The 24,164-nt window shown below is 37.3% G+C and overlaps 1 pseudogene; it reads left to right on the top strand.

The window, feature by feature from the left end:
- Positions 1–10,577: 10,577 nt before the first annotated feature.
- The window catches only part of LOC122140980, a 54,813-nt pseudogene continuing 41,226 nt past the window's right edge, over positions 10,578–24,164 (top strand).

Raw genomic sequence — 24,164 nt, 5'->3', positions numbered from 1 at the left:
CTGTAGTATTGGGGTAATATGATCATATTTTCTTGACCTGGTAAGGATTCTAGCTGCTGCATTTTGGACTACTTGTAGCTTGTTTATTGAAGATGCAGGACAACCACCTAGCATTGCATTACAATAGTACAGTCTAGAGGTCATGAATGCATGAACTAGCTTTTCTGCATCAGGAACAGGTAACATGTTTCGTAGCTTGGCAATGTTTCTAAGATGGAAGAATGCTGTTTTTGTAACATGGGAAATATGATTTTCAAAAGACAAGTTACTATCTAATATAACACCCGGATTTTTGACAGTAGAGGAAGTAACAGTACATCCGTCTAATTGCAAATTGTAATCTACGAGATTCTGTGTACTGTTTTTTTGGTCCAGTAAGTAATATCTCTGTCTTATTTGAATTTAACAGGAGAAAATTATTGGTCATCCAATCTTTCACATTTTTAACACACTCTGTTAGCTTAGATAATTTAGAAGTTTCATCTGGTCTTGTTGAAATATATAGTTGAGGATCATCTGCATAACAATGGGAAACTAATCCCGTATTTTCTAATGATATTACCAAGGGGCAACATGGTATATTGAAAATAGCAGAGGACCTAGGACAGATCCTTGTGGCACTCCACATTTTACTGGGGATAAATGAGATGACTCCCCATTTAGATAAACAAAGTGGTAGCGATCGGACAGGTAGGATCTAAACCATCTTAAAGCCTGCCCTTGGATACCTGTATAGGTTTGTAATCTATCTATGAGTATGTCGTGATCTATGGTGTCGAACGCAGCACTAAGATCAAGTAAAACTAGCAATGAGATGTAGACTTGATCTGAAGCAAGAAGCAAGTCATTTGTCATTTTAACAAGTGCAGTTTCTGTGCTATGATGGGGCCTGAAACCCGACTGAAATTCTTCATAGAGATCTTTTTTTTTTTGCAGGTAGGAGCACAATTGAGCAGACACAACTTTTTCTAAAATTTTAGACATAAATGGAAGATTTGAAAAATGGGTCTGTAATTTGCCAGTTCACTAGGATCTAGTTGTGGTTTCTTAATAAGAGGCTTAATAACCGCCAGCTTGAATGGTTTTGGGACGTGACCTAAAGATAACGACGAGTTAATAATATTGAGAAGCGGTTTTTCTGCTACAGGTAACAACTCTTTCAGTAATTTAGTGGGTACAGGATCTAATAAACATGTTGGTTTAGATGCAGTGATAAGTTTATTTAGCTCTTCCTGTCCTATAGTTGTAAAAGCACTGCAGTTTATCTTTGGGTGCGATAGATAAAACTAAGAGTATTAGACGCTGTAGAATCTACATTTGTTATTGTATTTCTGATGTTATCTATTTTATCAGTGAAGAGAAATTCATAAAGTCATTACTATTTAACTTTGAGGGAATATTTAGATCGGGTGGCGTCTGGTTATTTGTTAATCTAGCCCACTGTGCTAAATAAAAACCTTGGATTGTTTTGGTTGTTTTCTATGAGTTTGTGGATATGCTCGGCCCTGGCAGTTTTTTAGAGCCTGTCTATAGCTGGACATACTGTTTTTCCACGCAATTCTAAAAACTTCCAAGTTCGTTTTTCTCCATTTGCGCTCAAGACTGCGAGTTTCTTTCTTGAGAGCGTGGGTATTACTGTTGTACCATGGCACAGTGCGTTTTTCTCTAACCTTTTTCAATTTGATGGGGGCAAACAGCTTCTAATGTATTAGAGAAGATAGTGCCCATGTTGCCAGTCATTTTTGTCTAGTTCATGTGTATTTATGGGTACACAGAGCAGTTGAGATAAATCAGGCAGGTTATTTGCGAATCTGTCTTTGGTGGCTGGAACAATAGTTCTGCCCGGACGATAACGCGAAGCTATATAGTTATTATCATCAATACGCAAAATGCACGATACAAGGAAATGGTCAGTAACATCATCACTTTGAGGTACGATATCTATGTCAGTAAGATCGATTCCATGCGATATAATTAAGTCTAGCGTATGATTAAAACGTTGAGTGGGCCCGGTGACATTTTGCTTTACTCCAAAACAGTTTAATAAAGTTAGTAAACGCAAGTCCTAATGCATCATTTGTATTATCAATATGAATGTTAAAATCTCCCGAAAATAGCGCTTTATCAGCGGTAACCAACAGGTCTGAGAGGAAATCTCCAAATTCTTTTAGGAATTCTGTATATGGCCCTGGTGGTCTATACACAGTAGCCAGATAAAGAGATACAATAGATTTCTTTTGCATATCTGACAGTGTAACATTAAGCATAAGTATTTCAAATGATTTAAACCTGTATCCTGTTTTCGGGGTAACACTAAGAATATCACTATATATTGTTGCAACACCTCCCCCACGACCAGGTCTGACGGGGCTCATGTTTATAACAGTAGTTTGATGGAGTAGACTAATTTAGACCAATATAATCATTTGGTATTGGCCAGGTTTCAGTCAAGCAGAGAACATCAAAACTATTATCTGTGATCATTTCATTTACAATAACTGCTTTGGGTGTGAGTGATCTAATGTTTATGAGCCCAAACTTTAAAAATTGTTTTTGTTCATTTATTTTAGGTTTTTCCTGGTTTAATCACGATAAGATTTTTTCTAGATCCTACATTAAATTTATATTTTGACCTCACTATTCGGGGAACAGACACAGTCTTTAAAGGGATAGTTCACCCCAAAAATCAAAATTATGTCATTAATGACTCACCCTCATGTCGTTCCAAACCCGTGAGACCTCCGTTCATCTTCGGAACACAGTATAAGATATTTTAGATTTAGTCCGAGAGCTTTCTGTCCCTCCATTGAGAATGTATGTACGGTTATACTGTCCACGTCCAGAAAGGTAATAAAAACATCTTCAAAGTAGTCCATGTGACATCAGAGGGTCCCGTTAGAATTTTTTGAAGCATCCAAATACATTTTGGTCCAAAAATATCAAAAACTACGACTTTATTCAGCATTGACTTCTCTCCCGAGTCTGTTATGAGCGCGTTCACAGCACATCCGTTTTATTCAGCATTCACTCGATGTAACCGGATCTTCTTGAACCAGTTTCACCAAATCGAACTGAATCGTTTGAAACGGTTCGCGTCAAAAATAAGCATTAATCCACAAATGACTTAAGCTGTTAACTTTTTTAACATGGCTGACACTCCCTCTGAGTTCAAATAAACCAATATCGCGGAGTAATTAATTTACTCAAACAGTACACTGACTGAACCGAGCCAGATAACGAACGAAACATTGACTCGTTCTCGAGTCAAGAACCGTTTCTGTCGTACGCGTCCGATTCGAGAACCGAGGAGCTGATGATACTGCGCATGCGTGATTCAGCGTGAAGCAGACTGACACACAGCGCGTCTGAACTGAACTGGTTCTTTTGGTGATTGATTCTGAACTGATTCTGTGCTAATGTTATGAGCTCGGGTAAAACCGAAGGCTTGAATCAAGGGCAATCATCGCCAATGAAGTCATTACGTTGAGCGCAAAAGAACTGGTGAACCGCTTTTCGGCAACCGGTTTATTGAATCAAACTGTCCGAAAGAACCGGTTCGCGGAGAAGAAACAGAACTTCCCATCACTACGGGTGATCCGAAAACCGATGCAACCGGTTCTTGACTCGAGAACGAGTCAATTTTTCGTTCGTTATCTGGCTCTGTTCAGTCAGTGTACTGTTTGAGTAAATGAATTACTCCGGGATATTGGTTTATTTGAACTCAGAGGGAGTGTCAGCCATGTTAAAAAAGTTAACAGCTTAAGTCATTTGTGAATTAATGCTTATTGTTGACGCGAACCGTTTCAAACGATTGAGTTCGATTTGGTGAACTGGTTCAAGAAGATCCGGTTACATCGAGATTGAATTCGTTCGCGAACCGGATGTGCTGTGAACGCGCTCATAACAGACCCGGGAGAGAAGTCAATGCTGATAAAGTCGTTGAGTGAGTTTTTGATATTTTTGGACCAAAATGTATTTTCGATGCTTCAAAAAATTCTAACGGACCCTCTGATGTCACATGGACTACTTTGAAGATGTTTTTTATTACCTTTCTGGACGTGGACAGTATACCGTACAAACATTCTCAGTGGAGGGACAGAAAGCTCTCGGACTAAATCTAAAATATCTTATACTGTGTTCCGAAGATGAACGGAGGTCTCACGGGTTTGGAACGACATGAGGGGAGTCATTAATGACATAATTTGATTTTTTTTTGGGTGAACTAACCCTTTAATAGATTGGACAGCGCAAGTACTTCTAACATTTAAGCGGGTAGAACAAAAGCCATCATAGCAGTTATTTGAGAATGGCTTACTAGTCAAATGGAGCGTAGCGTCCTGGAGATGTTGTCCGAGAGCAGCTCCGCTCCGACTCTGCTGGGGTGCAGGCCATCAGCGCGAAAAAAGCCTAGGTCGCTCCAAGAAAAGATTCCAATTATTAACAAAGAGCAGTTTCTGTTCTTTACACCATGACAATAACCATTCATTTAGAGCAAAAAGTCTACTGAACCTTCGTGTCCTCGTCGATACGTGGGCAGCGGTCCTGACTCGATGATCGTCGCCGCGGCGTCCGTGCTGCGAACCGTCTCGATCAGGCTCCTGAAGTCCCTCTTCAGCATCTAATATATATACATATATTATAGTACTACAGTATATAAACTATAGAGACGTTATTTCCGGGTCCAAAACATTGCTTGGTTTTCGTGCACATCAGCAAGTCATTGACAAGACCCCAACCCTCCTTTTTCCTACATTATTTTATATTTGTTTTATTTTTTATTTTTTCAGTCAATTTAATTTTAGATGTGTAATTTCTATTTTTCCTTCTGCCCTTTTTAATTAGTTAATTTTATATTCATTTTACAAAAAAGAAAAGATATAAAGTGGTGCATAAAGTACCATCAAATCCTTATATTATAATCACATTGCACTTGAATAAACTTAATGTGCAATCTGCAGATTGTCATGCAGGTGACCGCATAAATCTGTCTTCTTACGATGCACTTAGGGCTTTACGATTGCTCCAAGCCACTCGTAGATCTACGATATTTTCAAGTACTACTTAAGTTCACAATGCTTTTGGGAAACAGACCGTATATTAAGATCAGGTCGTTACGATCGTTTTTTTACGAACTTCTTAGGCTTAGGAAGCTTTTGGGAAACTCAGCCCTGGGTGGTTGGTAGGGTCTTTCCTTACCAACGCAAGTCAAAAGGGTCCCCCTTCAAATCTTCAAAAGGGTCCACCTTCAAAGCTTTCTAGAATATTCAGGTCCCACTTTCAGTGGTTTTTTTTTTTTGAAAATCATAAGTCAGGTCACTCATGTCCAATTGACACTGCAAAAGTGACAGAGGCACTTCTGAAATGGCATTTAGGTGTCTTTACACATACTGATTAATACTGGCTCAGAGGTGGCATGAATGCTTTTACACAGGCAATACGTAACGTATGAGAAGCAGGCATAACTTTAGTCTTACTTTTATGTGATATTATGTCCTTTACAACAGAATTTTCAAGCATGGCACACCGAATCAGCCTTAACTCTGTGAAAAAATATTTAGGAAAATAATAAGCACACCTCTCCTCAATAAGCTGCATTGAGCTAAGTTAATCATTTATATCTGTACAAAACATCCTGGGACAGAAGTTGGTGCTGAGTTTGATTGAGCATAGTAAATTGATGCTTTCCTTGCAGAGATTTGTTCATTGCATTTTTGGCAACTATCACACCCATGGCTGTAACAGTGGAGTTGTGAGCGCTGTTTTGTGTTATGAAGTGTAGCTGCTCTGTGCGTGAGTGAGTGGGCCCATAACTGTAGCTCAGAGCTTTCTGTTGTTTATTGAGACATGCCTCAGTGTCGTCCAGTACCAGGGGACCCGTTTAGTCTGCAGGAACATCTGCTAGGTTTCTTTGTTCACTTCCTCAATATGGTTTCCATATACACAGGTGTCCGTTTAGCAAGACCCAGCATGTAGCAGAAGCCTTTTTCAAAGTGCAGTCTTAGCCTCAATGAACACTGTCATTATTTACTCACTCCTTTGTCGTTCCGAACTTGTATGACTTTCTCTCATCCATAGAGAAAAAAAAAGAAGGATTTTGGCAGAATAGTACTGGTTGCTGTTTTCTACAGTGGCCCATTACATTTATTTAGTCATTTAGCAGACGCTTTAATCCAAAGCGTCTGCTAAATGAGGACAATGGAAGCAATCAAAATCAACAAAAAAAGCAATGATATGCAAGTGCTATAACAAGTCTCAGTTAGCTTAATGCAGTACACATAGCAAGGTTTTTTTTTTAAATAATATAATAAACAAAAGAAAACAGATAGAATAGAAAAAAGAATAGAGTGTGCGAGTGTTAGAAGTCTTTTCTGCTTTTGTTACTTGTATAATAAAATGAAAAGAAAACAGACAGAATACAAAAGATTAGAAAGCTAGTGTTATTTTTTTTTCAAGCCACAAAAAGAAGAATAGAGTGCAAGTCCAAAAGGTGCAAGTTTTTTTTTTTTTTTTTTTTTTAAGAATAAAATTAGAATAGAGTGCTAGAGTTAGAGGGTCAAATAAAGATGGAAGAGATGTGTTTTTAAAAGGGACAAGATGGTTTGAAGATGAGTTGGGCAGGTCATTCCCACCAGGAGGAACATTTAATTTAAAAATAGTCTGTAAAAGTGATTTTGTGCTTCTTTGGGATGGTACATAAGCTTCTAGAGGGCACATGAGTCTGAAGTAATGAATTTAGGTAAAGGGGTGCAGAGCCAGTGGTGGTTTTGTAGGCAAACATCAATGCCTTGAATTTTATGCGAGCAGCTATTGGTAGCCAGTGCAAATTGATAAACAGATGCGTGACGGCATTCTTTTTGGCTCATTAAAATTAATCTTGCTGCCGCTGTTCTGGTTTTAATTGTAATGGTTTGATAGAACTGGTTGGAAGTCCTGCCAAGAGAGCGCTTACAATAGTCTAGCCTGGACAGAACAAGAGCTTGAACACAGAGTTGTGAAGCATGTTCAAAGAAAGGGCCTGATCTTCTTGATGTTGAGTAAAGCAGATCTGCAGGACTGGACAGTATTAGCAATGTGGTCTGATCATCAATCATTACTCCAAGGTTTCTGGCTGTTTTTGAAGGAGTTATGGTTGATGCCTAATTGGATGGTGAAATTGTGATGAAACGATGGGTTTGCTGGAACCACAAGGAGTTCTGTCTTGGCAAGGTTTTGTTGTTGGTGATTGTTTTTATTGTGGTATTGTGTTTATGCGATGGGTGTTGAGATGCAAGCAGCTATCAGTCGGATCATTTGGATGGAATGATAGGTAGAGTTGAGGTGTCATCAGCATAGCAGTGGTATGAAAAGCCATGCTTCTGAATGACAGGAACCTAATGATGCCATGAGAAGAGAAGTGGTCCAAGAACTGAGCCCTGAGGCACCCCAGTAGTTAGATGTTGCGACTTGGACACCTCACCTCTCCAAGATACTTTGAAGGACCTGTCTGATAGGTAAGACTCAAACCATTGGAGTGCGGTTCCTGAGATGCCCTTTGCCAATAGGGGGGTTGACAGGAGGATCTGGTGGTTAACTGTGTCAAAAGCAGTGGACAGATCCAGCAAGATAAGTATTGAAGATTTGGAATCCACTCTTACCACTCTTAGGGCTTCAACAACTGAGAGCAAGGCATTCTCGGTTGAATGTCCACTTCTGAAACCAGAAAAAAAAACAGAAACTTACTGAAAACCAGTAGTGCATTAACACAGCTTAAATTGCTACAACATATAGGACTAATTCCATTGTGTTGAGCTAATTTCTTGTTTTGTGGTTTGTTTTTGTTGTGTTGTGACTTGTTTCCATTGTGTTATGCATGCTTCCATTGTGTTGTGCTAATTTGCGCTGTGTTGCCACTTTTTTCCGCTGTGTTGTGGCTTGTTTCCATTGTGTTGTGCTAATTTTGTTGTGTTGTGGCTTTTTTCCGTTGTGTTGCGGCGATTTCGTTGGGTTCTGCACTATTGGGAGAACATAGTTTTCCACACAAGTGCAGTTTATTTGGGTTGAAGCTTCAAGCTTCAAAAGATGTGTTGCAGAACTTTTGAATTGATCTTTCCAATGAATCGGTTGATCCAGTTTCTAAAGATATAAATCCAAAGAATTGTCCATAAATTTGACTTATTTTTTATTAGATTTTTTAAATATTGCAAAAAAGTCAAAATGAACTACATTCATAATATTTTTGTATATGAAAGCTTTAATTAATGCTTTTATGTGCTTTTTGAAGCTCCAGTTCCCAATTAATGTAATTGTGTGGAAATAAGTGAACCGTACAAGTCAGAATTTTGTCTTCCACATTCATAAAGGTTTAGAACATCATGAGGGTGAGTATATAATACATTATTTTTAAGGTGAACTATTCCTTTAAGAAACATTACATTTTAAATGAAGTGCTGGTCAGGTGCAGTCCTTTCCTGTGCTGACAGAACTGATTTGTCAAATTGGCGACATGAAACTGTATGCATAATAAATCTGATGAATAGGCCTTGAGGACAGGAGCTTATGCAACTTGTGGTGGTATGCTTTGGGTAAAGCTTTTGAAATGCATTTGAGCCTGGTCCTTGTATCCTTTTATATAATATTGATCTAGTTATCAAAGGCTTATCATAATGGCTCATCACAATGGTTTGCACCTTGAAAAACATTGTTTTTATTGAATGTATCTTGCTTTTTGTATTTGTTTCCTATCATTAAATAACTAGAACAAAGTATAAAGAATAGTAAAACATTTAAAAGCACTACTTGCATTTTTTTTCATCAGAGAACCTGTTGGATTTGAAATGGTCAGTCTTTGTCAGAATGGGGTAATTGCAGTTGAGATTATGCGCGAATTGAACCAGGATAATACAGTTATTATGCAGTCCTGTTTTTTCTCACCTGCCTGAGACTGAATTTTTTTCACGCTGATATAGACCCACTAAGCAGACAACTGACCGTTGTTAGTCTTCCTTTACTGTTGTGTGCAGTTTGACATGCTTTGATTTAAACTTTGTGTACAAAACACATCTCAAATTTTAGTTATTGCATGTGTTGATGTAAATACACATTGCAATTGTTTCCGCAGCAGTCGATAATTGTGAGTGTTATGCCATGTGTTATGCAATGCGGATATTGTGAAAAATCAGAGCAATGATCCTTATGTTTTGTACATTCGTATGTTGCACAAGAGACAAAATCAGGGTTTCCTGCAGTCTTAAACAGCACATGAAAAACTCTCAATTAGTTCTCCAATGAGACTCTTGTAGACTGAAGGTCTCAGTGTAATGAGACAGCAGGGTAAATAGATGCAAACGCTACAAAGGAATGTTAAGAAAGGAATGGCCCATTTGGGCAGCTTGGACAATCACCCTAGTCTGTCCCAACAGGTGTGGAGTGGAAACAGTCTCAAACCACCTTAAATATAAATAGTTCTGCTGTGTTTCCCAGTGAAAGAATGTGCCCTCTGTATAGGGGGAGTGTGTTTTGTTGATTTGAACCGTGAGCACATTTAATTTTATCCCCTCAAGACCTTGGCAACAAATACCAATCTATATTAGTGTATAGCATTTTATAGTAACTTTAAATCATTAAAAACATTACATAATATTTAAAAGAAAAAAATAAGAGTATTAATATTTTAAAATAAACTTTACATCATATTAATACCAATTGTATTTGCTTATATACGTATATATACATAATTAGTTGCTTATATTTATGTACTGGATATCACCTCCATTTCCTACTGGGAGATCAGGGCTAGTTTATTGTCTCACTTTTTAGTCCCAGTAACTTTACATTTTCATGTTCATAAGTCAGTTTAAAATATACATGCATATACATTTAAGTCCCTAAAAAGAAAGAAAGAAAGAAAGAAAGAAAGAAATGTGCAAAAAGTGATGCAGAGGCATCTAACCATTATTTTGGCCAACAAATAATAATAAATAATATACAAAAGTTTAGAACTACTTGCTCTGGGAGAGGTATATAGATTGTTGTATCATAAAAGGTCATAAGTTATAAAAATAAGTAATTTCAGATAACATTTTCCATTTACAGAGTTTGTTATTTTTCCTGGCAATTAAGGGTTTAAAAAAAAAAATCTATTTTATGTTCAAATGTACAAACTGTACAATTAACAACAATTGTTTGAATATTTTCAGAATTAACATTTTAGAGGAATTCCTGGCCACTAAAGGGTTAAGACACTTTTCACCCGTGTGACAACTAGCCCCCCGGTCTTTCCTTCATATACTTACAGGTAGAGAGTGTGGTTTGAGTGGGAGGAGCCAGTGTCGTCGCGCTCTCGGACTGTGATTGCGTGCGCTTCTCCGCGGATCTCCTGGAGGGAGCCCTACTTGAGGCAGTTAGATCACATCCTCGCGATGCAGCTGCCAGCGAGTCATACAGCGAATACGAGTTCATAAACCCGGCTCAAATCTGCGACATACGCGCCAGGCCTTGCAGGACTACCGCGTGGAGGACATATAAACGCGTTGAATTCAGATTGTATTCGCAGGTTTCTTCCAGTCATTGCTGGCTATGGAATGCGGGTTTTCACTTAAATCCCTCCCCTCCTCTTCTTCTTAGTGGGGTCGCGCATTTTGTCTCGGCTAGTTGTGTCGGATCTATCGGTTCATTGTGTGAAACCGAGCGCCATGTGGGCCAGGAACGATTTTGAGGACGGTTTCTACGCTTATCACAGATAGGTAAGAGCCTAGCGCTTTTGTAAATGACACACTGTAACGCCAGATATGCTCATAGGAACAGCCATATTTGATCGCGTGTATTGTTGTTTCGCGCTCTTATACTGTGATATATCCGATACGTGATGTTTCCGTTATGAGCGTGCTGATGTTATTGAATTGTGATTGGTTTGCCAGCATCACTCGTGTCACCCTTCAGCTTTGTCTTTGGGTCAGGTATGGACACAAGGGTCTCTAACGTTTCTGTCTCTTTAATAAGGGGTCTTTTTAATATATGCATTGCTGTGGCACACAGATGGCATATACAGAGAGAGAAAGAGAGAGTGGTGGTATAATGTTTTCCCCTAAAATAAACAAACATTATTGTCGTTTTTCTAAAGCAAAGTATTAACTTACTTATCTAGAATATTTATTTTGTTTATGGTTTTGTCGCTACTATTAATGTTGGCTGTATGATAAATAAGAAACAACTTGAATTTTAGTTTTTAAATATTATTTAATTATTTTATAAAATGTGTTATATTGCTTTAAAATGTTATTTGCATAATTGTATTTTTTTTCTCTCAAATATTGAATTATAAATTGCTTACACGTGTCTTTTAGTCCAATCTTTCTTTCTTATTCTTTCCTTTTTAAACTAATAGGGTACAGTGGTGACTGTAAAATCCAAACAAACACGTGCTCAGTATTTAGTTGCTTTGTGTTTTTACACTTTGTGTTTTGAAAGTTGTTTTTAATATTGAACAGTGATGCAACAGATTCCGACTAGACTGTCCTGCCAGTGTTTTTAATAATTCATATCACGTTGCATAACTGTTGGTGGTCTAGAAGTTGCTGGAGCCTCATCAACAACAAGCCCTGTGTTTACCCGGGATATTTACAGATCTGCTACTCTGTCACGATGGCTAATTTGGATCACTTTCATACGAACTGTTACGGACTTGAGGTTTTCCACCCAGGCATTATGGAGAGCTAATTTGGTTCGACTTTTAGTGATTTCAGCTGGAGCTTGGCTTCTGAACTCTTGAAGGTTTGAGATTCATATAAAGCATCTGAAGTATTTTTTGGTTTTCTGTTTACTGCTGTTTCAGGGAAAAATGCTTCAAACTCAGTTTAGACTGAGTATAGAATTTGCGACTGTACCTGAAAGGAAAAGGATGATGTTTATACTTTCCACAGTTTTAATAACGAGTTAATGATCAACTCAAAAATGTATCTGTTGTAGTTTTTCATCACGAATCAGCATTAAGGTTTTTTTTTTTTTTTTCTCCACTATTTGGAAGCAAATCAAAATGTTCAGAGATGTTGGCAAGAGAGATTATATATTCCACTTTTTTCCTGCCAGGCATTACGGGGGACAGCCTAAATGGTGGTGTCTAAACGGATTACACCTCAGAATAGATTAGGCCAGCAGATATTGGGGACGAGCCCTCTAGGGCAAATCTGACCATTTGGTTCACTGAACTTCACCTTGTTTTAGTGGTTTGGTAGTTTTTGGCCCAAAAAATGTTAGAGGTGATATTTGTATAATTCTATTTTTTTTTCTAAACTACATTAAACGTTTTGTTTAGTTTGTGTTTACCGTTTAAAAGTTTGATGTCAGTAAGATTTTTAAATGTTTTTAAAAGAAGTTCGTTTTTGTTTTACAGTAAAACACTAATGTTTGTAATATTGTTACAATTTGAAATAAACAATTAATATTTTTAATAATCTACAATGTAATTCATTCCTGTGATGTTAAAGCTGTATTTTCAGCAGCCATTGCTTTCGGTAAAAATAACATTCTAATATGATAAATTTATTGTTTAAGAACCATCTCTTATTTTTATTATTAATGTTGAAAACGTATTCTTCTAATGAATATACGTTCAAAAGAACGGCATGCATTTGAAATAGAAATCTTTGTGTCACATAGACAAATGTCCCTTTACTGCCACTTTAGAATCAATTTAACGTCTTCCGTGAAATTAATTTAATATTTAATTTATTTTTAAAAGGTCATATAAATAATAAAATTGTACTTATACTCCCAGGCAGCTTAATGTAAGGTGAGATATATGTTATAAATTTGTTATAAGATACTAAAACAAAACTATAAATTTTAAAAAACGATTAATAATCGAACAAATACTGTTAATATTAAAATAGAATATTAATATCACTCATATTGAGTCCAATTCTCAAAACCTTCAAGTCCGTACTTTTACCTTTTTTCAGATGTCCCTCGACCAACGTTGGTTTTATTTGGCAGTTCGTAAATTCTATTATGTTATTGTGTTAGTAATGATTGCTGAAAGAAGACCCCCCACACTCACTCGTGAATGCTCAACCCTCTGTTGGGTTTCACATTCAATCTATTTCATCGACATTGTGTTTGTAGTGTCGATCTGAGATTTGCGGTCCCTCAGAGTTGCTTTTGTAGTGTCCGGGTGCACGTTCTGTGTCGTTTTTTTTGAGAATGCCTCACTTCTAAAACTAAACGCCTTGCAAAAAAAGTTGTGAATCACACAAAGTAATTTAAATGCGGATACCAGTTTTTGAAATCAATGTGTTTTGTTGGATATGACATCCCCCTTTTTGTTCGTCTCTTCTTCAGGGGTAACCCTGTTCTGTTTGGCGCCTATGTTCATAGCACGCTCTGCGATCCTGGATGTTCCCTGGCTGCGACTCGGCATGGCAAGCTTCTCCGCTCCCGCCGGCTGGCATTAGTCAGCCCGCAGGGCGACGTCACAGTGCGGCTTCTGGGAGCATTGGCTATACCGGCATCGGAAACCTCGGTTCTGACAGTGTAGAAGGTTACGAGACCGTTTATGACAACCACATGTGGCTCGCTGACGCAGCTGTTAATCTTTTTGTGAGGTGTGAAACGTTGTTATTGATCGGCTGTTTGTTAATTCGAGGCCTGTTTTTTCGCAGTCAGGACGTTTGTCTAGGCAACGCTCATTACAAACAAATCAGCCCGCATTCATGACCCTCTCCTCATTGCTTCGCTGTTAGTCAGACAAAACCGCAAGATAGGATCGGCTTTAGTTTCGCCGGGACCAACAAATAGAGATTTTAATTGCGTTAGCGAGGTCAAACCAGGGCATTCTTCCTGTTATTTGTTCAAACCGCTTGGATTTTTTAGATGTTTTTTTATGATTTAACATGTTAGAACTGTATAGGTATTATAAGGCCAACCATATGCATAATTTTTACCTCCTAAATTAATCTAAACCAAGAGTTTAGTGGACTGATATGGATGCTGCAGTTGAAACCGAAAGAAGAGTTGAGCGCAGTATCTACTATAATTAAAATGTACGCTTTATGTTATTTTATTATATTTTTCGACTGTAGTTTATTATTTTGATGGGGAAAGCTGGATATGTTTAGTGCACGAGAAAAAAGAATGAGGGGACAGTCTTTGTTTTTCTGTCCAGGCATTTTTTATTTTGTCTTGACTGCAATGAGAACATGATAGTAAACAATAAAGATGACTAAATTTCTTGGGTTGGATTTTTTACTGACATTTAGGATAAATGTTAGTATGGCTCTTAGTATAATGGCGAAGCCACTGTAAGGTTTTCATCGAAGATTACCAATTTTAGTAGACTATTTAGTTGTAAAAATTCGGCATTCTTTGATTTGGGTATTCTAATGTCTCACCATTTGTGTGTGTTTTATCATCTTGAGCTAGGAGTTTTGCAGTAAAACACCTAAATTGGATTGTACCTTTGATTGGTTACTGTAATGACTTTCAGGGTTGGGGAGATGAACATTATGGACTAAAGCTATTAGTGGTTTTAGTTGTAATTGTGATGGCTGATGAGTGTCAAAACAAGCACACCAGTGTTGTAGCTGCCTCATATTTCTGGCATAGGAACTCTGATAGGGTCGCAGACGTATGTGCATGTATAGTAAAACTACGCAACAAGCCTAGCAGCTATTAGCAGCCAAGGGCAGCGCGGGTCAGCTGACATTTGCTTTAGAACCTTGCGATGACATTCTGCAGGAGGAATAATTCTGGCAGTTCCTTTACATTAACGTTCACAACAAACTCATGGAGATACATTTTCAAACCACGAAATTTGAATGTCACTTAAGTTTCGCAGCAATAATGAGCTTTAATTAAGTAGATGCTTGTGTGTCAGGCAACTTTTGGGTGTAACGCACTTACAATCAACGCAAGATATGTAATCAGATTTAGCTTTGTGAAGTAAATATTAAAGTAACGCATTACTTTTTAAATTTTAGATTGAAATGTGTTATTTAGGAGCGAGCCGTTTTCAAATGAGTCAGGCCACTTTGTTTCCAATGTATTTACTGAAAAGCTCTCGTGTTGCCATTTTGAGAGAAATCGGTAGTAAAGTGCCAGAGGCGGTTGTGTTGTTGCTGTGGTGAACATGTTACTAGTAGTTCTAGACTACAATATGAAACCTGCCTTTCTCTTATCTCCCTGTCACAAAAAACAGATTTCCAGTCTTCCACAAAACCAATAAAAACCTTTCAATGACAAAACTTATAAGATTACACACCAGTTGAATATGGTAAATTACACAAACGAATTATTTCTCGTAGTTAATCCCATTCCCAAATAACCATTGCATTTGCTCTCTGATCTTCGATAATCAATGCAACGATACGGAGCAAAAAATGACAACAATTTTTTTTGCTCATTTTTCTTGCTTTTATAGTGGGTTACCCTTTCATCTCATGCATAATATTATTCATGCAATTTATTTGAGCAGCGCCATCTACTGTACAGAGATGAACTTACATTTTTTTCTTCAGCCTGAGGCAGATGTATATCCACTTTGGTTGTGAAAGGGCTTTTTACATGGGTAAAAGAAGATTTTTTTTTTTGTTTTTATTAAAGAACAGACCAGCCCGCCCCAGATTAAAACAAAAAATGTTAAGCTCGCAAAAGCAAAGTACCGCTTTAACTAACATAATTAGTTATTTTTGTTTCGAGTGTAGAAACGCATTATTGTAACGACTATGTTCGCATCTGTGATAGTACACTGTGGGAATGTGCGGGAGTAGTAGGTATATCTAGATCGTGTATATGTAATACTTGGCACTGCTGGTTCAGGTGGAGCCGAGCATTTTGTACACAGCAGCCTTATTCACGGAAGTCTACACAAAATCGGCCGATTCTTTGCGGGGTCGATTTTGAAAGCGGATTTGTGTAGATTGTCGTTGTGACTACGGCTCTGTGTAGAAACTGCCGCTCAACATGGAACCAGTGGGTGCCATAGTCCATGCGGTTTGTTTTTCATGTCCGCGGGTTGAAGCGACCCCTACTACCAATATACGTGATCTTTAGCCGCCTAAAATGAGAAGTTTACCAAGGCAACCCGTCAAAAAAAAATTATGATTAAAACCCCTGTGATGCAATTGTTATCGGTGGGATACCTCCTGGAAACTACGCGATTAGGGGCTAGTTGTCGGACTAGTTTTGAGAAGCGATACTGCGTGAAGGATTGGTTTGTGAAAACCCTGGGCAACCCCGCCCTTGATCTGAACACGCACGTGCTGGATATATACTACTAATTACATCGGAGCGTCTTTTACTGATGAGAATGCGCATGAAAATCGTATTTCGAGTTGTTTGGCAGCAGCCATTCATTCTAGGTAGTTTTTAGGTTGTTTCCTAGCGGGTATTGCTAATGTGATTCAAAAATTTGTGGTCACTAAACCAATTTTGTCAGTCCCTCACTTTCAGAGAAATCTGTGCGTTTTGTTCGGCACCCTGTTCTGTACATCATAATTTGTATGCCTAGGGTTATGATGGATTTGTGCATGCGTATATCAGTCTTTTCCAGTGTGAGCTCCCAGATGGAGTCACACGCATTCTGCCCTACATTTCATCAGCCATTATACAACATCCCTTCTCTTCACCATCACTCCACCCTGCTTCCTGTCCCACTGATGTCTAAAGGTAAGTGATGTTTTGCCTGGCTCAGATGCCCTAGATAACGACAAAAGAAAGCCCGTCTTGCAGTCACCGCACTGTGGTCATGCTCGTATTATCACAGCTCAGCTGCTTTAAATTGATCTCTCTATCACTTGGCGCAACTCAAATACGCCGCTGACCTCAGGGCTCAAGTCAAGGTCACGGCCCACTCAGGTGCTTTTTCATGGCCAGTCTGTTGGCGAGTTCTGGCTTTTGTGAAAATGTAATGCTTTCATCAAACTGCATTCAAATGGTACACGAGTGAGTCCAAACCGGCTCAGTCAAGCATGAGCGCAAGACTGTCTCAGTGCCGATCTAGATTCAGGCAGCCAGCAGGAAGGTGGTCTCCATACGTAGGGCAGATCTTCGATGGAAACATCTGTACTCGCTGTGTAGGGATTAAGAGCCGTGATATGTCCTGCATGGGAGAGAAAACGAAATAGGACCATCCCTGGCACACTGCTAGACATCGAGGACAACTCTGCACAACTTTCATCTTCAAAAGATGAATTTTAATGACTCTCATTCATTAAGTTTCCATAGGCAATGTTTATTAAATAGTTTCCAGCTGATCTGATGATGCAATCAATACTAATGCCACAGCTTTTCCCCCTCAAAATAAGTAACTAAAAAAAAAAGTATGCGTTAGGCATGATAATCCCTTAAAAATAGAACCGAAGGTTTGCGCCTCATTGCGTAATTTTTGCACCACTTGTGTTAACAAATGGAATTGCAAAAAAATAATGATTGGTCTCATATAGGTTTCCTGAACCCTCCCCTTCATTTTTCATGTGGCTGGTCAAACAGACGAGTCCTAGTGTTTTTCGGTGTGTTAGTCTGGTCAGGATGCTCAAACAAACAGAACAATGATAATCAGGACAAGAACATGTCTAAGTAAGTAGTTGGATACATATTAAGTTGGATATTTTTAACATCCAAAAAAAAGTATCTTCAGCTGTTAATAATAGTATTAATTCAATTTTCATTAAAAACACCTAGTGCTGTTTGAGCCTGTAAACAGGGAAAGTTAGTTATTGTTTGTGGTTTAGTTTTGTTCTAATAAGTACTGATTTTCTCTTTTAGTAAAATAAATAGTTTAATACAAAGTATTACAGTTTCACTGGAGTGAGACAAATGTGGTTTTGCTGACAATGCACAGTCAAGCTTTGCAGAGCGGAGGAAATCTGATAAAAAGGCTTACGAATGATTCTCCAAAATAAGCCTCTTTGTTTTAATCTGGCCATGTTGTACTGTGCTCAAGGATGGTTTTATGCAGGTCTACCCTGAAGTCCTTCTCTCCTGAATCTTTCTTTCATGAAGAATTCTAATACAAGCTCACTGACTGTAAGCTACATGAAAAAGAATACTATTCTGGGAGACTCTGTAAAACCTCTATATCTAGTTTTCAGCTTACAATTGGCTTATTTCATTTTCATTCTATAAAACACTGAAACAGTCTGGTACATTTAGCCATAATGTGCAGACTGCAGCACCCTATAATTTAATAGGTACTGTTCCATTTCCTTTTTTCTGGGATGATTTAAGTGGTCTAGATAAGTTTTTCCTGACTTTTTCTGAAGTTTTAGAAATACAGAATTAATTTTATATACTGTATATATATAATATATGTTGAGTTTGATAAGTTTGAAACTCGCCTGTTATGTTTGGGAGTCACTGATCTAGTTTGTCTTTTTTGCATGTCTATAACAGTGCTATTGCAGACTGCTAGTCAAAGGCCTTAGCTTTTTCTGTGTGTTTTTATACTGAGGGTGTGCTCTTCTCATGTGGATTTCATAATTAGCCGACGGCCTCATTACGGTTCGTTAGAAAGTGCTGTATATCTGTGAGTCTGGGGACATGTCCTGCATCGAGGACATCCTGTCATATTGTACTCAGTCACTTTGAGTGCATGCGACCTCAGATGCAGAGTCACCAGGCCTCAAGCCAACTGGCATAAAAAAAGACTTATGAATTCAGTACAATTCGATTTAGATACACTTTAAATGGAGATTTGGTTTTCTGACTGGTGAAATAGCCTGTTTAATGTTGAATAAAATTAGGGATTTACAGCATAACAGTATAATATAAATTATTGTTGGACATTAGTGATCTTATTTATATATTTAGTTTTTATTCATCAGTTGATAAGAGACATATTGGTTTTGGTATTAGATTCTATATTTGTTGTCATCTATCTTCAAAAACTTTTATAATTTTATTCTGTTAATTGTAATCTATGAAATATTTAAACTTGTAACTGTTTATAATATTTTTAATTATAATGCTGTGAAGCCTGTGCATTTAAATCACATGATTTTATTTTACAAAGAAAAATCTAAGTTTTTTTTCTTCCTTTGATCTATGAGAAGTTGCATATGAAGTAATTTGATCAATCTAATGAAGTATTTGTAACCTGTCTGCAGGAAATTGCTAAATCTAAAGGTTGCTTGATGGTAATCAGTTGTCATCTTGTCCTTTGGCCCCTGATGGACTAGAGACAGAGCAACTTTTCCTTGTAAGACGTCTTCATTCTCAAAACCCTGTCCTGCCAAAGTGGCAGGCTTTCCTGTGACACCTGTTTAACTTTGAGAAATGTGCCAGAGACTTGTCCTCTTGCAGATTAATTGACCTACTTTCATCCACCTTGAGGATCAGAATTCCCTCTCTCCAAATGAGCAGCCAGTAGCTGACCTAGAAGAAGGCACAGGAAATTCCTTTCGTTTTGAACCAGGACGCCTCATGACCTGAGTCACTAATTATACCTTTCCATGAGCAGCAGTAGCAGTTTTGTAATTACCCCTGGGGGGTTCACAGCTCCTCTCGGGGACTTCGTTCAACTTTAGCATTGGATTGATGTTAAGAGAATGACATAGCTAATCTTAATTCATCAAGAATCATGTTCATTGCCCCACTTGCCATACTTCTGATCTGAGTGTTGTTTTTGCCAGCTACTCATGGTACATGCATTTCCATGGAGCACTTACGCAATGTAGTGCAGGACGGTAAAGGTGTCATCTTGCTGTGTGTGGATCAGCTGTGTCGAAAGGAAACCTGAGTCGCATGACTTATCAGCCGAGAATAAACACAGAGGTGCCCTAAGACTTGCTGGAAAAGATGCCTTGGATGCCACTGAAGCATCCATAAATACACAAGAAGCAAGTGACGTGCATGCCAGTGTATTTGTGCTGCTGTGCTTTTGCGTGGTTTTTTAACCTTTTTGACAGCACTATGTCACACGTCAGTGCTTATTTGTAGGAGAGAATCCATTGTCTGTGTATTTAATGACAAAATATGTATCTGTATTCAGATTACACCAGATGTAGGGTGGGTTTAGACTAAAATCCCATTTAAGATGTAGCTCTGTTCCATTTATAGTTTCCATGTAGCAAATATGCATTATTATTTGATAAAGATTGTAATAAAAACAGAATACACTATTTTATGTAAAATAAAGCTAAAAATATTTTTATTTTTGAATATAATTATTCCGTTATTTGTGCTTTAATTTTTAATTTTTTATTTTAAACCAAAAGTGTATGTTTTTTTATTTTTTTTTTTTATTTATAATTTTATTTTTTTTTTTTTTTATAATTATTCCGTTATTTTAATTAGTGCTTATAATTAAAATAATTAATTTTAATCGCATCCAAAATAAAAGGTTTATTTTTGCTTAATATGTGTGTTCTGTGTATATTTATTATGTATGTATAAAGACACACACAGTATATATTTTGAAAATATTTACCTGTATTAACATGTCTATATTTACATTCATATAATTTATATTATAAATATATTTAATATATAAAAATAACATTTTTCTGAAATATATACATGCATGTGTGTGTATTTATATATATATATATGTAATAAATATACACAGTGCACACACATATTATGTAAACAAAAACTTTTATTTAGGATTTTATTAATTGCGATTAATCATTTGACAGCACTAAAAATAATGTATTTTTTCATAACAATCGTTTTTATAAAAAGTTTTTAAAAAAATTATTATTATTATTGTTCAAGAATAGTTATTAGTTTTGAAGTGATTATTCAGTTATCCATGATTTGAATAGTGCTATTTTAAGCCAAATGTCTTTCAAAATTTTTTTTTATAAGTTTTTAAATTGCTACAGTTGAAAAAAACTAGTATCAATCCAGTGGTATCAACTAAATCTCTCTCTTCAAATCTTCACTGAACATCTCAGTCCCAAGAGAATTCTGGGTCAAAATGTTACCCTCTATTAGATTTGGGCTAGATTAGCTCCTGGCACTGTCTGATTAGCCAGTTGGGACTAGTGTATTAGCATTTGACTGAGAGTTGGGTAATGCAGTTAGCATGATTAAGGGGGGTATTGTTTGCTCATGGCCTTCTGTCTTGTACCCCATAACCCCACCCGAAAAACATATTTCATATGCCAGCTGCTCCCAAACCCATCGCGCTAATGATGGCTTAGACACTGAATGACGTGACATTCAGCCAGCCAAGTATGGTGACCCCATACTCAGAATTAGTGCTCTGCATTTAACCCATCTCAGTGCACCACACAGAGCATTGAACACACACAAATGTTACCCACCCGGATTAGATTTGGGCATTTTATGCTGCGGCGCCTGGGGAGCCAGTGGGGGTTCGTGCCTTGCTCATTTGACCTGAGTCGTGGGTATTGAAGTTGCATGAGAGGGGGGTACATGCACTCCTCCCCACCCCACAATTCCTGCGGGCCCAGACCCGAACCCGAAACCCTTCGATTGCCAGTCCGACTCCCAACCCATCGCGCTAATGATGGCTTAGACACTGAATGAGGAATGAGTTTGACACAACGCTGCATTAACATTCTCTTCTTAGTTTACATGAGAGCCAAAACTGTTTTCCTCAAGTAACTGCTAGATTTTTGGGTGTGTTTGCAAGTGTAATAAAGATATGAAGTATTTTGTCAATGAATATCTAATGAGGTATATGGTAGGCTTTATTAAATTTCCTAATTGCTCATATCACCTCATGCATATATGCAAGACGAATTTGTTAATTTGCCTTGCAGATGTGTCCTGTGCATTGCTTCATGGCGGTTAGCCTAATAGCATTTCCTCCCAAAGCCAAAAAACAATCACTTTTTTTATATCAGTAACCGTCCAGCTAAATGTACCGCTACCAAAAAAGCCTTACCCTAAGAGTCCTCAACCTCTTTAAGCATATCAGAAAGTATTCTACTTTTCAGTTTTGACTAGCCACACTTTGAGTAGCTTGGACTTCTTTGAGTGGTCTTGGTAAAACTGTTTGTTTATTTTCATTTATTTATTTATTTATTTATTTATAATATAATATAATATAAAACAAATGTTAAAGATTTTATTTAAATATATAAATATTTGCATTTATTTATTTATTTTATTGACAGACATATACAAATGTAAAAAAAAAAATATATATATATATATATATATATATATATATATATATATATATATATATATATATATATATATATATTTACACATTTTTATTTTTATAAGAAATACATAATGTACACATAAATTTAAAATAAATATTTTAAAATCTACAATTTAATTGTGTATATATATATATATATTTCATTTAAAAGAAATCATTACTCCATCATCTCATTTGAAAAAGATTTTTTTTTTCTAATTTAAATAAAAACATTATAATTGGAATAACTGACAATGACTGAATTATTGTTAATTAATGCACAACCTATTTGGAAATTTGCCACGATGTGAAATGTCTTTGCAAAAACTACAATTTCTTAATTAACACCTAACAATCTACATATTAAAGAAAGCTTGTAGACTGTATGACTTAAGTCATTTTGGGTCGTTTTTAATTGTATTGTGTGATGTATCTTGTGAAGCCCCCTGCCTGATTTCCAGAATGACTTTACTCTGGCATCAGCTTTGAGACATCTGGAATCTGCATTTACTCATCTGACATGTTGTGTTGAAATCTCTGTGGTGTCAACCAGTGTTAAAAATCCTGCCAGCCAGAACTAACGCACCGTTTCAGCTTTTGGCAGAGGCATCAGGATTTCTGTGCATGTGAACACCGGCTTAATCAATTCTGAATTAAGGGCCTAGCAGAGCGTTGATTAAATCACACCCAAATAGGATTTTCCATCACAACTCCATAACTTGCAGAACCAGTCTGTGTAGCAAGCGGATGGTTAATAAGACGCTGTGTTTTTATAGATGAGGGCAACGTGAAAGGATGGAAGTCTGTCTGTGTGAAGCTTTCTAATTACATTTGGAGTGCAGCCACACTTGCACTTGGAAGCTCTTGCCTTGACCTTTTTTAATTAATAATCTCTATGGCTTTTAACCGCACAACCAGGAGGGGCTAACTTGTGGTTTTTCTCCCTGTTGAAAGTCGACTGGTTTAGTACACAGCATATCTTGATCGTATTATGGAGGACAGGAGACGGTAAGGACTTCCTTATAAAAATATATAGTAGTCTATGTATAAGACTAGTTAAGGTCAGTATTAGAAATCACATGGAGGTGTTAACTGGCTGAAGGGCGAGTCAGCCAGACGAGAAACAGCATTCAGAGCCTTTTAGTCTTATTAATGTTGTATTTCCAAATGATTTGGGATATTCACTGAGGTTTTTTTTTTATGTCTGAAACTAAATCTTGCTATTTATGATATTTATGACAATAATGTTGTTTAGTCGAGAAATGACGCAGCTTTGAAGCCTCCAAGCTCCCCATGTTGGTGACCTACATTTTCTGTCATAGCTGTTTGCTAGTATTGGCTGTTCCATGGGTTTCAGTTCAGTAGTGAGTTATCTGGTAAACAGGAAGCTATGTCAGATCACTGAAATATCACGCGGACACTTCCTGTGGACTGATATCTGTAGGGGTGTTTATGGAAACCATGCTTTTATTGTTTTAGTATCATTTTGGGAGTGTTTCTTTCTCTACATCTGTTTTAATTGGTTCGTATCATGAAGACTCTGGACCTTGCGTCTCACATATTGGGCACGACAGTCTACAGTTACCGCAGGGCCCCCCTACGGTTGAAGTGTGGTTTGGTTGTTTCTTCCTTCATTATTAAAGCTTTACGGATGTTGCCCCAGACGGGTTTGCTAAGGACTGTGGCATCATCCACCGTGGGTTGAGTAGTAGCTTGATTATTGATGATTTTGCCCTCTCTTGTTTTTCTCGATTTCATCCCGTTTATAGCATCAGGAATCTAGTAGCCCTTGCTAACAAATTCTTCAGCGTAACTTATATGGCAAAAGGCATTGTTGTAGAGTCCAAATATTTTAAGCTTTGTGTTTTTTGTTGTTTTGTGCTATTTTCTTTTTTTTGCTGGAGCTATTTCCAAATTTTTAGGGACGCTTTAAATGTAAAAAACTGTTTGATTTCTTGTGGGGCTTCCGTTCTGACCTACTATTGACTATTGTTTAGGAAGGCAGCAGAGCTATTGATTTCAGCATCTCTAATCATAGATGTGGAAGCAAGACTTTTTGTTTACTTTTGCCGCA

The sequence above is a fragment of the Cyprinus carpio genome, chromosome B20, assembly GCF_018340385.1.
Source record: "Cyprinus carpio isolate SPL01 chromosome B20, ASM1834038v1, whole genome shotgun sequence".
Taxonomy (NCBI): Eukaryota; Metazoa; Chordata; class Actinopteri; order Cypriniformes; family Cyprinidae; genus Cyprinus; species Cyprinus carpio.
Note: the sequence above shows the minus strand (reverse complement) of the source record. Positions and strands in the feature narration are given on the sequence as shown.